This window comes from Cupressus sempervirens, chromosome 9 (assembly GCF_028749045.1).
Source record: "Cupressus sempervirens isolate cs-2001-9-10 chromosome 9, ASM2874904v1, whole genome shotgun sequence".
Taxonomy (NCBI): Eukaryota; Viridiplantae; Streptophyta; class Pinopsida; order Cupressales; family Cupressaceae; genus Cupressus; species Cupressus sempervirens.
The window spans coordinates 6,149,698-6,162,656 of record NC_143126.1 but is presented as its reverse complement, the minus strand read 5'-3'; the positions used below and the strand labels follow the sequence as shown (position 1 = coordinate 6,162,656).

Here is a 12,959-nt window from a genome sequence, read left to right as displayed (position 1 = left end):
GGTGTAGCTCTGTTGGACCAAGTTGTGCGGGTAATTTTATTTGAATGCTCAATAAAACCCCTTTCGTTTCGTGACTATCAACAAGCTGGTCCTCTATATTACATGGTTGAAGGTGCTACCAGTGAAAGCTCTCGTTGCTACAGGGTTTCAGAGGTTTCTCTTGTTTTCCGATTGGCTGTGACTTTGAATCTCAGGTTTGCAGAGCTTCATTCTTTGTGAGGCAACTTCCGTCGGAATCTGAATTCAGCAAATTGTTGAAGCAAAATGTTGTTCGTTGTCCTCTGTTCAAACTCGTCTATAAACACTTTTTATTTTAGTTTAAGTGATTTAATATTTTGTGGGTCAATTATCTAAAGGCTGTAAACTTTGCAATTCGGCTGTAAACTGTCTAATTTCTAATATCTACATATTATGACCTGTGGTGTAATCTGGGTTAAGGATCTTGCTTGTGAGAATAATCTGTATCGTCAATTTTGAGCTCTTACTGTGTTTTTTAACCTTTAAAGTAATAACCCTAGGGCTTTTGCAACATCTTCCTTATAGGTCATGAAATAATTCATTTGAGGGCATTCCCTTTTGATGTTTTTAGATGATTTCTTTTGCGAGTGCAGTCTCTAGTCTACAAGTAAAATAGAGCATACAATTATGAAGGTGTCATCACATAAGTTTGGATATATTTTTTTATCTTTGAAATTCGGTGAGCATTCTTCATTATTTTGTTAATGAATATTTTTTCATTTAAAATTTCTTTTTTTGACTGCTAGCCTGTGAATATGAGATAAATCAGGGATAGCGGAGTTGCCTTCTAGTCTGATAGATAACAATTCTACATCCTAGTTCGGATCTTGATCGTGTATTGTATTAGTGTAGTTGCCCTACCCATCTTTTTTCTTAGGACAGTTAAGACCTTGATTTGAACTCAATCCGATTAGTTTGTTGATTGATAGTTGAGGGCGTTTAACCTCTCTGCCTTTCTCCAGTTCAGCAGTTGTTGAATTGGATCTATAAAATCTTCTCTATAGCTTGTCTTGCGTACTCCTCAAGAGACGACCCTAATATTTGTCAACCACACTCCTTTTATTTGAGGAAGAAGTTGTTGACATTAAAAACAAATTCAGAAAAATGGTCCTCAAGTTAAAAAATTTAGATAAATGGTCATCATTTTTAATTAGTTTTTCTTACCTTGTCATTCTGCATGGCTTTGATGGACTCATCGGGAGTTTTGAAGCAGTTGTTTTTTGATTTTTTACACCCAACACTCGGAAGAAGATCATGAATAGATATCTTGGTAACTAGTTTAACTTCATTTGACATTTCTTTCTTCCTTTTGATCAATGCTCCCTCTTCAAAGCATTCCATTTCTACCTTAGCAACAATGCAAGCAATTTCCTCCCAGTCCCAATGCCATTCATAAAAGGAGCAAATATCAGGAAAGGCTTCCTGAGCACTCGGTTCAAGCTGATCATGTGCAAACATGAGCGTTTCTTCATCAAATATGTCTCTCTATCACCACTGAAAGGCTCTCCAATTTCCATCCATTGAAGTACTCTTTTATAAGCTTCATCTTCATTCCTTCTTCTTCGGAGGAAGCCACCCATGACTTCCAAAAACAAAGGACAATTGCTGCATTTGTGGGCACTCACCTCTATCTCAGGTCTTTCCTTCGAAAGAGAGTTTGTGTCTCTTTCTGGACTTATTTTGCTTCGTAACACTTGAATGGGTGTGCCAAGAGGAAGAGGCTCTATGGGGATATATTTCATACTTATCTTGCAATCCTCCATTACATCAGAGATAGTTGTTTTTCTAGCAGTCAAAAGCAACCTTAGTTTCTTAGGATTTGTTATCTCTCGGGGTAGTAGCCTTGAAGAGGCTTTCTAAACAAGGCATTATTGATGTACAAGAATATGAATTCTTTTTCCATAACTTATTTCAACCTCTGTCGTCCTGTCTCCAAGTCTCTCACTTGTTCTTTCCTACCTGTCAAATCCTCAAGAATAAAGGATTGCAATTCTCTTACACTGGGATATTCTTTCAAGTATCGAGGAAGACTGATTTTAGAGTATTTCCAAACCTTGAGCTTGTCTCTCAAGAAATCATACACTGCATCTCCTAATGTTGTCTTACCAGATCCACCAATTCCATGGACAACGACTGCTATAGAAGGAATGCCATTTTTCCATTTTTTAGGCGTTTTCCCACCTCATCAATTTGTTTTTGTATGCCAACTGCTTGATATGAAAAGAGAATGAAGAAACGTTAGGAAAATACTGTTAAAACGAAATAGTCGTTTATTAAAGGAGTAGTGGATGTACTTATACCTACACAGTCAATTTTCCATGCTCGTTGATTGTCGTGTTTCGGACCACACAAACTTTTCTCTGTACAATTCAGAACACAAACTTGTTCACAAAATTACAGAGAAAGGAATGTGGATACGCTCATGTCTTTTCCTACCTTTCCCATGAAGCTTACCCTGATCAGACACAGTCTCATGTTTTTATCAAACACTTTCCCCCACAGTGCAACTAATCTTAGAGTTCTGTCATTACCTTTTGTTCCATGATCTGACTGCATTTCGTGATTTCCTTTTCAAAACAAGAATTGGAATCAGAAGGAAGGAAGAAGGTTCAGAAGGCTCAAGCAACTTTGCATCTTGTATAGTGGGTGCTTTATTTATGGTGTTTATAATAATCATACTCCTCATCCTCTTCTTCTCTCTCTTCAAGACTAAGGATCCCAAAATCACACTAAATGCTCTATAAGTCCCTGATTTCCATATCTCTGACTCCCAGATCCGGAAAATAGTGCTGTAAATTTCACCATTTCAGTTTATCTGATGCTCAAGAATCCCAATAGGCCAAGTTTTAACTACTATGATAGTACCCTTCAGCTCAAAGATGAGGGCAATCTAACCAGTGGGTAATGACAACTTAGTTTGACATTCACAATTTCATTTCTTTTTCTCCATGGATTTTTTTATGGGAGGTAATTTTTTTCTGGATGATTTAAAAATCTCCTCTACTTTAGTTTCACTAGCTTCTTTCCTACCCTACCCATTGAGAAACTGTTAATTGAAATCCCAGTTTCAATTCATTTCTTCTCAACTGCAAACTACAATCTATTCAACAAATCAAAATGCATTTGTAAAATCAATTGAATTCTGTATGTTTTTGTATGCACATTTGGGATCCCATTCAAGAACCCTTCATCAAGAATTTGAGCGCTACTATGCCAATCAGATGACTACTTATTGGGCATCATTAGTGTGAGTGACTATGCAGCGACAAATCAATGGTAGAATTGTAAAATCAACTTGCATATTTTTGTATAGAAATGTTGGATCACATTCAGCAATCCATCATCAAGAATTCGAATGATGGATATGCTAATCAGATGATGCTCATATATTTTTGGGCATTGTTCAGTGACAAATAAATTGTACAGTGGAAAAGCAATGGTAGAATCGTTTACTGAGATCCAGACTCACTCAACAGGTTTCTTCCACCAGTTTTTTTCCCCGCTTTTTCGTCTGAATATTCAATCACCATTTGTTTTTTTAATGTTGATTAACAACTGCAGTGTGAACTATTTTATCTGCTTTCCCTGTCCCTAGTCAAATCACACACAACAAATTAGAACAAATCAACGTGCTAATCCAACTTAGTGTATGGACAAATTTAAAGTTTTTGGCATGTCTGAGTTTTTTAAATAGAAATTTTGAATATTTTCATTTTCTTAATTGCATACATTTTCCCAATTCCAAGTTGTTTGATATCATTAGTCCTATGCCCTAACATAATGTGTTACTATGCAATTATAGGTTCTTTGTGTGTTTGAAATACATTAGCACAAATGTGTGATTTGTTTCTTCTGTATTGTTTGAGTGTCGTCTTTGTCAGTTTGTTGCATTTATTTTTTGTAATATTTAATGGCATTAAATATGACAGTAATCACTCGTCAGTAAAAGGGAAATTTTGAACGTTTCCATGTTCTTAGTTGTATACATTTTCCCCAATTACAAGCTGTTTGATTTCATAACAGTACTATGCTCTAACATCATGTGTGTTAGGATTAACCTAAGACATAAATAATAGTTACATGCAAATATAACCAATACCAGGATATAATAGATCACACAGAAGAGAGCACAAGACACCAAAATTTAATGTGGTTCACCCAATCCCTGGGCTATGTCCATGAGATGAACCTCCTTATAGCAATATCGTGAGAATGCTCGAAATAACAGAATACAAAGTCATAGCAGAACTCAGAATAAATCTACTGATCGCAGGCCACTTCGAGGGGGTAACCTCCTTTGAGCAAGCTCAATACAATAAATTCGTCCGTGCCCATCAAGGGCCTCAACCTATTCTTATATACTGGGTACGATCTAGAAAAGTAATACTACCTATGCATGTGGGATAATAAAATAAACTCACGGGACGACTTACAAAGCATATGCGTCCAACAACTCTACTCTAACAAAATAAACAGAAGGAACACACAGGTTCCTAACAGTCCACCAACAACTCCTTACAGCTCAGTACTGCCGCAAGAAACTACAATATCACAATTTCATTATGAAATCCCTAACCCTAAGCCTTTTTATATAAGCTTTTGTTGTTTATAAAATTAGGGCTAGAATAAGTCGTCCAATGGGAAAAATAATAGCCAACACCTTTTACAATATAAGGGCATTTTTGGCTTCAGTGATGCTGCCCCTAAAAACCCCTGTTGGGGCGTTGCCCCTCGACCCCACCCTGTACTACGACAGGGAGCGTACCTAGGGTACTGCCCTAGGGCCCTGCAGGGATGCTGCCCCCAAACCTCTGTAGAAATAATATGCAGAGAAAACCACGCTGAATAAACCTCCAAGTTTGATTAGGCACCACATCACAACAATGTGTTACTATGTAATTATAGACTCTGTGCATTTGAAAGACATTAGCATGAACTTGTAATTTGTTTTTCTTATATTGTGTGAGTGTAGTCTTTGTGAGTTTGCTACATTGGGCATTTGGTCATGTTTCAACTAAAGGAACTCCTCCAATAGCATCTCATAGGCCATCTATATCCCCAGATTCAGCAAAACAAAAGCTTCCTTAGTCCATTTGAAGTCACCTTATTTTCATATTGGTTAACATCCTAGAACCACTATTAGTATTCTCGTGCTTCAGTGCTAACAAGACAATACAAAATATGTTATTGTCACCATGCTAACCAAACAATCAATCAAATGGTGGTGTGTTGTAAATAATTGAGTTATTAAAGCTTAATAGCTAGGGGGTTTGCCTATAGTCATTGAGTCCCTTATGGTAGCCATGTAAGGCAATGAGTAAATAATCTATCAAAAGACTATAACCCACTATATGAAACTTCATATTGAGTGTATATTTATGCTTATCTTTTGGAAGCAGACTAGGTGTAGATGCAGTTATTTCCAAGTAGTACCCTGTGTCTTAATTTCATTCAAATAAGCTTTATCAAAATATTTTATTTTACTTGGATAATGCTATGTTGTTTATTTCCAAGTAGTAGCATGTGTGTTCTAATGCTTATTTACAACGATAGTTTCAAATAAAATTGCCACAACAATGCATGTTTTGTACTTTTTTTTGAAATTTTGCTTATTCAAAAGATTGTTTGTGAAGTGGCCATATGTTTAGTTGTATTACTGAATATTCCATTGAAATCACTGAAAATTGTGTTGAATTTGGTATCATTTTAGGATATGTGATGGGTAGAATGTTTATGGTTTTTTATAGTTAGATGAAAATAGTTGCCATGAAAAATGCAACGTCAAACATAATCATGACATAGAACATATAGTTGCCATGAAAAATGCATCGGGTATAGTTAGATAATAGATAACCAACATTAGGTTCATCCAAGATATCTTGATTAAACAAGTCTACATATCTTGATTAAACAAGTCTATAGCACACTACATCTCCGCCAATGTATATGTTCAGTTGTTGAATTTTAGCATAAATTGAGAATTCTCTTTAATAATTTAAAATTAGATTGCAGTACATAAATTCAATAACTTTGCTAATTCAAGTACCAAGCACATATCTTTAATGTATCAAATGCTATTCATGGAGATTGCAAAAAAGACTCCAATAGTAACTCCATTATGTGGTTGTAGGTCATTTGATGGATCCTATCATTGATATTAAGGTTCAAGGAGCCATAATTGGGAAGATCAAGATCATGTGAATATTTTTTGTTTTGCTTGCCACACTCTTTTTATAAGCGTATTATTTATTCCAATAATATAGATTGCCATGACCAAATAAACATGAGCAGAGTAGTCTTCATTTGCTTGGCCAATATTTTAAGGCAAAAAGGGAGCATTCAAGATACGACAAACATAACATCGGAAGAACAACTAGTGATGTTTCTCCACACCCTTGGCCACAATGTAAGGAATTGAAAGATTGGCCATAATTTTGGTCACTCAGGAGAGATAGTGAGTGGACACTTCCACAAGGTCCTAAAGGCTATTTTAGTGCTTTATAGCGATTGCCTTTTACCACCTGTTGCAACAACACCTCCAAAAATAGTTGGGAAGGTCTGTTTTGATCTGTATTTTAATGTAAATATCCTAGTGGCATGTATCTCATTGCTAGAGAGTTATGATTATTAATTTATATTATATATTAATAGTGCTTGTTATATGATTGTATTGGTGCAATTGATGGAATGTATATGCCAGTTACTGTCGATGTGGACATTCAAGCAAAATATTGCAATAGAAAAGGCAATTTGTCACAAATTGTCTTGAGTGTCTGTTTGTTCGACTATAAGTTTCAATAAATTCTTGCTGGTTGGGAAGTGTCTACAATAGATAGTTGGGTGCTTGCTTCAGCTCTGTCTAGAGCAGATCCAATTGTGGTTCCTTTTGATATATTAATTCATATTTTATATGATTATATTGTCATTATATTAATTCAAAATTTTTATTATCTATTTTGACTATTTCTTTATTTCCATTTGCGTAGGCAAATTCTATTTAGTTGATGTTGGGTATCCAAATGCATTAGGATTTCCTGCCCCTTATTAGTGTACACTTACCACCTAAAAGAGTTTTGTAGAGCAAACTTGATCAACTCTCCCCAAGAGTTATTTAACCACAGAGACTCTTTTAAGAATGTGATAAGAGCAGACATTTGGTATATTTAAGCAATGTTTTCCTATCCTGAAGCATGCGACATCGTATAGTATATTTACCTAAACAAATATTGTTTTGACATGCGACATACTACACAACTTCATTACCATGGAGGATGGTCTTCCATCCAAAGTGGATATTGAAGAGGATGATGATTGTGCTGGGATAAATGTGTCAATTCTTGAGACTAATGGAATGAATCAGCGAGATAGAGATTACCGGAGAAATTTTGAGATGAAATAGTCTGAAGGATGTGGGAAGACTACAACTCTCTAAGTTAGTTGTATTGCAAAACATTAACATTTATTTGTAGCCTATTCATGATTGTTCTGTATCATTCAATGCTATTGGACATCCATAATAGAATTGTGCTTATTATGCACGACGATTGGTGTCTCATACGTTTCACTGTTGTTCATGGATGACCATTGCAAGATGGTGATTATTTATTGTTCTGGCAACTTAATCAATGATACAACAAAAATGCTTTGATTACTAAAGATTATTGGTTATTTGATATGAAATGACTATAAAGGAAGGTTGATGCTTGTTTGATATATGTTTATCTCTATTACCTTTATCATATATGACTTCTTAATTGTTGCAACTTTGACTCTTTGGAGTCTTTACAAAATTGAAGAACTTGGTCGTAATAATGGGAATACCACAGATAAGGTTTTAAATGGGGACATGACATTTCCAGGTTTGATGTAGGTGGATAAGGATTTGGTTGCATGTGTATGACATTCCAATCTGTGTCTATAGTCACAAAAGTTGAGAGAAGCATTGTTTGTTGTTGTTCACTTATTTGGCTTTCTGAGGCATGCTCTGTTGTCTAATTTGTTTTTGGTAGGGATTTCTCGATTGAATTTATGGGCTGACTTTTATATGATGTGCTATAATATGCATCTGAATTCTTTGGACTGCTAAGCCTTAGTCAGGCTGCAATGTATATGATTATTAATTGGGATTTGTAAATAAGTTACATTTTTATGAAGGTCCTCCATTGCTAATGCCACAAATCTTGGAATTATCAAATGGTTTGCATTATCCTTGTCAATGTTGAAGGTTTTCTTTGTCTTTGGTGGGGGCTCCGTGTAGCTTGTAAACTGTAGTTTTTGGCATTCTATATTGAATATTTTTTATTATATCGTTGAATGTTATCTACACTTAAAAGTTTCACTCCTTTTTCTTCTGATCTATAGCCCCGGGTTTGGTTTTCTGGATTTCTTGATGTTTGAATTTATACTTCTAATTTTTTAGTCAACCTTGGAATTTTATTCAATATCCTTTTCCAATTTATGTAATATTGCAATTTACATATCAATGTGCAAAATCAACTTCATTTTTCAAAGTTATATCTGGGATTTAAATTTTATATTCATCACAGTCAAATTAAGCTTAACGTAGGTCTCTACATGCTTTTTAAAAATGTAACTGAAACTTCTTATGTAATTGGTCAGATAATTCCCACTACTGAAATAGTTGTCGCCTTTGTCTCCACGATATTTACATCTAGTGCATCAGTTTGGGGATGCCAATCTTAAAGTTGGATACAATTTTTATTTTATTTAAGGCCACATGAATTTAAGTCAACAAATGAGGTAAAGTAGAACTTTAGTATTGTTAGTGTGATGGCTAGAAATATTAGAAGTTTAAGAGTCGTAATGATATTACCTTTGACTGATCACTAGGATCATTGTGGATGATGTTTGGTTTATATGGTTCTGAACATTTGGAAATGAGCCTCACTATACTAGAAGTCTCCTTATTACTGGAGTTGCTTCTCTAATTAGCTTTGTTATTGGAGTTGCTTCTCTAATTAGCTTTGTTACTGAATTTGTTGCTCTAATTAGATATGTTAGACGCTGATTAGTTTTTGGAAGTTTTGCAGCTACCCATTGATAGCAAGAAATGTCATTCACGAATCTCATAACAAGAATGGATGAGGAGGTACATGTTACAGTGGTTACTACTTCGGCTAAAAATACAAAAGTATGGACAAGAGAGATGGAACGAAAATTTCTCGATTTGCTTTGACCAGATTCAATTAGGAAAAAAAGGTGATGTGTGCTTTAGAAAGGAAGCTTGGACAACAATACAAAAGAAATTAAATGAAGATATGCATGTGAATCTTGGAAAGGACAACTTAAAAAACAAGTTAAAGACGTGGAAACAAGGTTTTAGAGTTATGAAAGAGTTGTTCATGTGCGGTTTCGCATGGAACGAGATAACTCAATGTGTGGATGCCGAGGATGGTGTATGTGACGAGCTGTTGAAGGTAATGTTCTCTAGACAATATTATTATATCAATAAATTATCTCTCAATTAATTATAACAATTGACATCTAATTCCTTAATTTTTCCATCATGTATAGAACTTGCTTCAAAAATGCTGAAGTGTACAAAAGGCAACCATTCTTCTACTTCAATGAGTTAGCAATCATTTTTGGAAATGACATAACTAAGGAAATGTACTAGCAACAACTATTGAGACTGAAGATAGGCAACTATTTGAAGAGGTTGTTGGTCTTGATGATGATGGGGGCTTCAATTCTCCCAAGTCTGATGAAGAGTGAGTTCAATCAAACAATTCTAGTACATCCATAAGACAAAATCCTTCTATGCCAACAAGGAGGCAAAAGAGAAAGAGGCCAAGCATGGCTATTTGTTTGGATGTCATATGTGAAAGCATCCAAAACATAGATTGGGGCATGACTAAGGCTCACAATATAAATGTTGATAAAAGGGAAGTCAAACAAGATATATCAACTACATATGTTGCCCTTAAGGCCATGCCCAAAATTACTAGGGAGACTTTGATTATGGCGTATAATTTTTTTACATTTGAACCTAAAAAAGCCTTGGGGTTTGTAGATAGTGTGAATGTCAAGGATAGTGTATGTGGTGAGTTACTAAAGGTAATGTTCTCTAGACAATATTATATTGTCAATAAGTTATCTCTCAATTAATTGTAATGATTGACATATAATTCCTTAATTTTCCCATCATGTACAGAACTTGCTTCAAAAGTGCTGGAGTGTACAAGAGGCAACCGTTCTTCTACTTCAATGAGTTAGCAATCATTTTTGGAAATGACATAACTAAAGGAAATGCAATAGCAACAACTATTGAGATTGAAGACAGGTAACTATTTGAAGAGGTTATTGATCTTGATGATGATGGGGGCTTTGATACACCTATGGATGGGGGTCTTCAATTCTCCTGAGTTCGATGAAGAGTGATTTCAATCAGACAATTCTAGTACATCCGTAAGACAAAATCCTTCTACGCCAACAAGGAGGAGAGAAAAGAGGAAGAAGCCAAGCATGGCTACTTGTTTGGATGTCATATGTGAAAGCATCCAAAACATATATCGGGGCATGACTAAGGCTCATAGTATAAATGTTGATAAAAGGGAAGTCAAACAAGATATATCAACTACATATGTTGCCCTTAAGGCCATGCCCGAAATTACTAGGGAGACTTTGATTGTGCTGTATGATTTTTTTACATCTGAACCTAAAAAGCATTGGGGTTCATAGAGATGACTAAAGAGGAGAGGGAAGCATGCGTTAGATATAAGTTTGGAGGAGCTCTTTGATATATTACAATCTTTATGAACTTACAATTTTCTTGAGACTATTTGTGAACTGACTATCTTTTTGAAGCTATATTTGTAATTTTGATGGCTTATATTTTATACACTATTTGCAATACTTGTTTCTATGTTTATGGATATAATGATCTTGTTGAGTTGTTCAAACTTGTGAACATCCATATTCTCAATCTTTTCTCTGTTTTCTTTAGCTTCAATGGCATTGTTTTACTGCTTATGTGTACTTGATGTGTATATATATATTGCTTTTGCATTGTTATACTAGTGTTGTCTTGCACTCTATCTTCAAGAGACCATGCAACTTCACGAGCACACTATACAACTCCAGCTTTTCTCGACATCGACCCCTATGCAACTTGTCACATCTTTCTTTAGTCCTACAGTTCTTGCTCGATGATCAAAGCGGCCTCTGCACTAGCTCGATTCACACCAGATCTGTGAGACCCCACATAGATTACACTGGGCAATGTCCCTCTAGTAGACCTCATAGGTGACCTTCTAGAGTACCTGATTGCCCTAATGTCCACCTTTCCATTTTGGACTACTTCTTGCTTGTAAGGAGTCCTTCGATGTTGTTATTCCTTTTTCTTGGTTCTTTTGTTGTTTTTCTTTCACGTTCTTTTTGCAGACGCCGTTTGGTGTTTCCTTTGCTAGTGTTTGCCCTTTGTATTGTTTCCAGTCTCTTAGACCCTTGTTCGTCTCTTGTTGGACATTAATAAATTTATCTTATCATGTGTTGTTTAAACTTTTCAAAAAATAATTTAGTAAAACATTGAATCATGTTAGGTTATTTCTCTTAGGTTCTCGAGCAGGGCCTTATAGTAAGTTTGCTTGTAACCATTCAAGAAGCTTATTTCTGAGCCTTTATAAGGCCGCATTGTCATTGCAGGAAGGTGTCGTGGATTTTATGTTTATTTTTCTTATGTATTTGTGATTCTAGTGAGATTTTAACATTTTTTTTGTAGTATTAGAGGTACAAGATACTCTCTAGTCTATAATTGCAGTGTTAGTGGTTAGCAAGCACCCTAGTCCACTATTGGAGAAATCAAAGATACAACTCATTTATTTTTGTATTAATTCATTGCTCCACATAATATTATTGGCTATTTAGTGCTACTACACTAACAAAGATTGAATTGCCACATTGAAAATTCTATCACATTTGAGCATGCTGAAAGGTTGGGTTAGGCACCAGGCGCAAGGTATTGAGTGCCAAGTGCCAAGCCCTATGAAATTGAGAATTTGAGGAAAAAGTGTGGTGTGTGTGCAAGTGACATGCAAAGTGTATATAGGTGGCCGCAATGCGCTAACTAGTACAGTGGCAATGGTAGTGTTGAATAGTACATAGGAAGTGTGTTGTTGAGTATAGCGAAAGTGTCTATGTTGTTGAGGTGTGTTGTTTCAGTGCATTACATGTTCTAGGAAAATAGTTTGCTAAAGTTAAATAGGAAGAAATAGGTATTAAAAGTTGAATTGACATTTTTGACCTCTCAATCAAGATTCAAGTTGAAAGCAATTTTTTTTTAGAAATGTAGTAAGGAGGGTTGAAATAGATTTCCCAAGTAGCTATCAAGATACCTTGGCAATTATGATTGGTTTAGTTCAATCTTAATAGTGTGAGATCACTAAGTGCCCATGATGATATACAAGGCCTTGGCTATAGTGCAACCACAATGCACCTAGATGTAGTGTAAACATATAAAACAAATACATTTTAGTTTCCTCATAGCCTAGGGTGCTTTATGACATGTGATGATAATGTCAAGAGATTTTTTTTGTAGTCTTAACTCTATTAAACCTCTATCAGAAGAATTTTTTCAAGGTATTACATTATCCAATACCTTTGTCAGAAGAGTTTTTTCATTTATCCAATACCTTTGTCAGAAGAGTTTTTTCATTAAGGCCTACTTAGGCCTTTGGGATTGGAGATTAAATCACAAAACAAGGGATGCATCCTTACCTTGGCAAAGAAAAAGGAAGATGGATGATACAATTCTTGTGAAGATCCTATGCCTCCCAAATAGACCACAATAATGATATTCAGTGAAAATTTAGAGTCTTGATTATTAATTTTGACCCCATAGCTTAACATGGAAAATATGTAGACTATTTTTAGACTTGAAAAAACTTAAATGTAGTGTAACACAGGGACTCACACCCCCCTCC

The 12,959-nt window shown here is 35.2% G+C and overlaps 1 long non-coding RNA gene across 1 annotated transcript in view; it reads left to right on the top strand.

Annotated features, from left to right (window-relative positions):
* The window catches only part of LOC149537343 (uncharacterized), a 33,492-nt gene extending 22,613 nt beyond the window's left edge, over positions 1-10,879 (top strand). The window contains exon 2 of the long non-coding RNA XR_016356553.1: positions 9,069-10,879. This is a non-coding gene — a long non-coding RNA (uncharacterized LOC149537343). The remainder of the gene's footprint in view (positions 1-9,068) is intronic.
* The last annotated feature ends 2,080 nt before the right edge of the window (positions 10,880-12,959 follow it).